We start from the raw sequence: 6,000 nt of genomic DNA, 5'->3' as shown, positions 1-6,000 counted from the left end.
AGAAAATGGTTTATCACACTTTCTCAAGGACAGTTAGAGATGGGTCAGAAATGCTAGCCTTGCCAGGAATGCTCAAATCCCATGAATGAATAAAAGGGAAAGGATTGGTTTGTGACCCACAAACTGTCATTGGTTTGATCTTTCAGTTGAAATTGCAGTGCCAATTATTTGCTATGTGATGGTTAAATACTTCCTTCAATTTCATGTCAGAGTCTTGTACTCTGTGGTTAGGATTAAGGAATATTTGTCAAGAGGTAGCAGAAAAGTAATTCTATGTGCACAGTGCATGAGAAGGTAATCAAAATTACATAGTGTTGAAGATGGAGGTTTACCCAGTGGTTTGTGCAGCAGCAGTTGATTTGTACACTAACCCCTATTAATGCAGCCTAGTATGTTTTGTTGGCCAAAGTTATTCAATGTGCTCATAATAATACATTTTCCAGTTGGCATTTTGTTTTACTATGCAATTTTCCTATTGCTTCTTTACTTTGTTTATAATTAATTTTCATTTGTCCACAATGAATGGCATCTGATATTAATTAAATTATGTAAAAGACACAAATTAGTAACAAATAATTTAGGAGCATAAGGAGGTCATTTGGATCTTCCAGCTTGCTCCACCACCATGACTGATTTGGTTGTGGTTTCAACCTTTCCCTCCATAACCCTTGACTTGTATGCCGAGTAAAAATGTCCAACTCAGCCTTGAATAAATTCAGTGATCCACTGCTTTCTTGGGAAGAGAATTCCCAGAGACTAACAAACCTTTGAGAGAAAGAAATCCTCATATTCATCTTAAAAGACGGAAATTACTCTTAAACTCTGCCCCTCGTTCTAACTCTCCCACAAGAGGAAACATTCTTCCAGTATTCATCCTATCAAGTTTCCTCAGGATCTTATATATTTCAATAAGATCACATCTCATTCTCCTAAGCTCTACTAGTATAGACCCTACTTGTTCGAACTTTCTTCATAAGCTAAATCTTTCAGCCCAAGATTGAGTCAAGTGAACCTTATTCTGAACTGCTCTTATATCCTTTTTGAATAAACAGTCCCAAACTGTATACAGTACTCTAGATATGGTCACACTAAAGCCTACATCTAGAGTACTGTACAGATTCAGAAAAACTTCCCCTCTTTTATATTCCATTCCCCTTGCAATAAATGCTAACATTCCATTTACTTTCCTAACTACCTGCTCTATTATTTGAAGTTATCTGAAATCTGAATCTGGATGCAATGTTCCCTAGTAGTTACTCTGCCTTTTGTCTCAGCATCACTGTTATAATCCCTATGGGGAACTGTGAACCAGAACAACTAAATTTACTAAATGTTCCCCAAATATAGAAATTACCAACAAGATTCCACTTTTTATAATTTTATTTTAACACAAATCAGAATCAATGTAAGTTAAACATGAGTTAACAGGCAAACGATACTTTAAAATAAATTTCACTTTAAACAGGTGAGACAACAAAAATATTTCTTATGCAACCGCAATCATTCACACCACTCCCCACACAAATGAGGCACTACATAGTTGCAAGGTTCCACAATATGTTGTTCTTTATTCACACAGAGTAGGTCAAGTGTCCTACTTGATAACAGCTTTCACTTTCAAGTTTCATGGAGATGATTATCATCAGTGTGGTACACTTCTATGGACCCTCTCTTCCTTTGGTCACAATAGTTCTGATGGTGCAGCTTTCCAAAGTTCCTTTTTCACCAACTTACCAATAATACCCTGGTTTATTGTTTGGCCACTTCTGTGAAAACACTAACCTCTTTAACATCTTAAAGCTATTCACACAGCTTTCCAAGTTTTAGATCATTTTAGCCAATTCACACAGTTCCTCCAAGAGTTCCTATCTCCCTTTTTGCTGAACAAAGTGATTTACTTTTTCTCCTCACAAGAATTCTCTTTGTTCCTCTTTCTCTCTCTGTCTGCTCTCTCTTTGTGTTTGCAACTGTGCCTCTAGCTCCTTGGCTTATTGCTCTAAATTATGTCTCTTGCTCTCCTTTGTGTCTGCCAGGCACATGTCCTTTGATTGTAATTTATTTCCTGTTGGTACTGCTTCCAAGTCAAGAACCACCAGGTCACACAAGACAATTGCAATTGACCCCTTTACAATTGATGCAAATTCTTAAAAGTCCTTTTTCAAACATTCTTAAAAACAATTGTAGGGATACTTCAAAACACAGACACTTCAAAAATTACAAATCTTCTTTTCTGTATAGCTTTTCAGTCGAAGGTCATCACAATTACCTTATATTCATAGTCATTAAGGTTTACAGCATGGAAACAGGCCCTTCAGCCCAACTTGTCCATGCCGCCCCTTTTTTTTAAACCCCTAAGCTAATCCCAATTGCCCACATATGGCCCATATCCCTCTGTACCCATCTTACCCATGTAACTGTCTAAATGCTTTTTAAAATACAAAATTGTACCCACCTCTACTACTACCTCTGGCAGCTTGTTCCAGACACTCACCACCCTCTGTGTGAAAACGTTGCCCCTCTGGACATTTTTGTGTTTCTCCCCTCTCACCTTAAACCTATGCCCTCTAGTTTTAGACTCCCTACCTTTGGGGAAAGATATTGACTATCTAGCTGATCTGTGCCCTTCATTATTTTATAGACCTCTATAAGATCACCCCTCAGCCTTCTATGCTCCGGAGAAAAAAGTCCCAGTCTATCCAGCCTCTCCTTATAACTCAAACCATCAAGTGCTGGTAGCATCCTAGTAAATCTTTTCTGCACTCTTTCTAGTTTAATAATATCCTTTCTATAATAGGGTGACCAGAACTGTACACAGTATTCCAAGTGTGGCCTTACCAATGTCTTGTACAACTTCAACAAGACATCCCAACTCCTGTATTCAAGTTCAGACCAATGAAACCAAGCATGCTGAATGCCTTCTTCACCACTCTGTCCATCTGTGACTCAATTTTCAAAGAGCTATGAACATATACCCCTAGATCTCTTTGCTCTGTAACTCTCCCCAACGCCCTATCATTAACTGAGTAAGTCCTGCCCTGGTTCAATCGACTAAAATGCATCACCTCGCATTTATCTAAATTAAACTCCATCTGCTATTTGTCAGCCCACTGGCCCAATTGATCAAGATCCCGTTGCAACCGGAGATAACTTTCTTCACTGTCCACTATGCCACCAATCTTGGTGTTATTCAAGTTATTTACCTGCTGAGACTTCTTAAAAAAATAACTACATCAAAAATTTTCCGCGGGGTTATAAATGTGTTTGAAAATGGAACTAATCCAATAATTGCAACAGATATCTTCCTTGTTTTAAAGCCAATTATCTATCCATTCCTATTCAATGACTCCTTACCTTTGCTATTAGAGATTAAATTAAACCCTATCAATTTTTTCTAAAAATCCAAATATATATGATCATTATTGTACTAGCATATTCAAATACATCTTCCTTTAAGGGTTATAGGTATTACATAAAGATATTTTGATGAGTTGAGCAATAATATTTTTGAAAAACCGTTGTTTATTTTTACAAAGAATGGGTTCAGTTTGATAGGAAAAACAAATATATTCGTATTAGTAATTGCTCTTTTCACTATCATTCTGAATGTCAGGACTGATTCATGGAAATAGATTGCTTCTAAATCATATTTCTAAGAGCTGAAACCTATGCATCCTAGCAAAACCTATCTCAAACTGCAGCTAAATCTATCAGATAGCATAGATCTCATTCAGATCTAGTCTCTTAGATGAAGTCTCCTCACCAACGACTGTCTGTTTATCGGAACTTAAGATAAAGGAACAATTTGTGGAAAAAGAACCTGTTTCAATCAGTAATTCAATACCAATGAAATGAAGAGCAGCAAACCTTTTCTTATGAAATAGTTTCTTCTAAACATTCTTCTTTTTCATGTTCTTTTGCTTAGCAGAACAAGTATCTCTGAGCTCAGTATAATATTAATCAATGAAAAGTGTTGGGGGAGAACAAGTACCTCTGAGCTCAATACAATATTAATCAATGAAAAGTGTTGGAGTCTCTAGTATGCTAATTACATTTTTGCATATTGCATCACACAGTTCAGATTATTGTGCATGCAATTCAACCTCAGGACATACAAATGTACACTAACCATTATTCTCAGAAACTCTAATGGACTATATCCACTGGAGCATGACCTGTTTTGTTTTTTCAACATCAGATCCAGCTTGCCTTCTTGTATGCAACAACCATTCCAGATGGCATATGCAGGCAGTATGTTGCAATTTATGATTATAAAGTAGAACATATTCAATTGTTTGAAGGCTATTTAATAATGAGAGATATAGCTGCTGCTAATCAGACCAGACAGCAGCTGCTTTCCATGTATTTCCTAACACAGTGCATGTTGCTGCTTCTACTATACTTCAACACACCATCACTGCTACTGTCCCTGGGGCTATTGATACCCACTATGGAACGAAGACTATTCCGCTCTCTGAGTCTGTCTTTCTTCTCCTGCATGGACAGAATCAGTATCAGAAATCTGCATGAGACAAAAGTCATCCCATGAACAAACAGAAAAAAACAAAATTACTCAGTAGTGTGCGTATAACCACACATAATAAATGTCATGCAAAATGCCTGGTCTGATTACTTTTAAAATAAGCTGCTAATTTTAATATCTTTCTGTGGTACAATACCTGTAGAAAACAGATTGAACATCCTGTGGTGAAGGGAAGTTTATGCTTTAGGTACAAACAGGAAAATGTGGTCAAATTGTGCTTGCAATTGCACTGGCTAGAAAAGGCTTTAATTTCCAATTAAATTAATTTAAATAACCCCAAATATAAAATCTTGCATTAATCAACATAATTGGGTAGCATAATAGAAAGTAATTGTTTCTTTTTATTCAAGAGCATCCTTTGATGAATTTGAATGGTAATTTGTTACAGCTTTATTGATACAGCTGAAAAAGGATTTACAACCCAAGGTAAGGGTGGCCACTCCTCCACCCATGATTAACCTGATTAAAATCACAGAAAATAATTTTTAAAAACCATACTGGTAGTGTATAATTGTGTTTCTTCAAAATTTATGTATTTTATGATATGGAAATAATGTTTAAAATGTGCCCATGAACACCTGCATGCCCCAAGATACTTTTTCTGAACCAGCATTTATTGGCTGAATCCTACAATTTTAACTGGGAAGTATGATCAGTTTTAAAGACTCTCCAAAGCCTGACGACCATAGCCCACTTCTTGAGCACTCTTTTCACCATCTTCAACATTCACTCCATCCACCACTGATATATAGTGGAAGCCATGTGTACCATCTACAAGAACTCACCAAAGCTTTGTTGACACCACCTAGAAGGACGAGAGCCGCAGATGCATGGAAACACCATCACCTGCAAGTTCTCCTTCAAGCCACACACAATTTTGACATGCAACTATATCACTGTTCCTTCACTGTTGCTGGGTCAATGAAAAATTAAATGAAAGACACAGCGCATGATCTGTTTGGCACCACAATCTAACAATGGAAGAAAAGGTGGAAAATGGTGGGTGAAATGGGAGGTTAATGAGAAGATTACATTCAAAGAAACACAGGCAATTACACTAGGAGAGGGGGTGAGAGAAGTGGGGTTCACAGACATCAGGAATGGTGAAGCCATGAGAAAATTGAAACATGCTGATGACAGCTTAAAATTTAAGGTGTTAGATGATTGGGAGGCAATGTTGGTCAATGAGGAGAGAGGTAATAGATTTGACACAGGCTAGCAGAGTTTTAGAAGATCTGAAATGTATGAAGAGCACAGAACAGTAAACAAATCAAGAGACCGCTACAATATGGAGTCCAGAAATGAAAGAGGCACAGATGAGGCTTTCAGCCATAGATGGCGGAGGAGTGGATGTAGTTGAAGTTTCAGAGGTGGAAGTCCTTATGATGCAAATGCTATAGGTTTGGGGTTCTCTCAGGGACAAGAGGGATGCCAAGATGATGAACATAGTTCAGCCTGAG

The sequence above is a fragment of the Mustelus asterias genome, chromosome 21 (assembly GCF_964213995.1).
Source record: "Mustelus asterias chromosome 21, sMusAst1.hap1.1, whole genome shotgun sequence".
NCBI lineage: Eukaryota > Metazoa > Chordata > Chondrichthyes > Carcharhiniformes > Triakidae > Mustelus > Mustelus asterias.
This window is presented reverse-complemented; position numbering follows the sequence as displayed.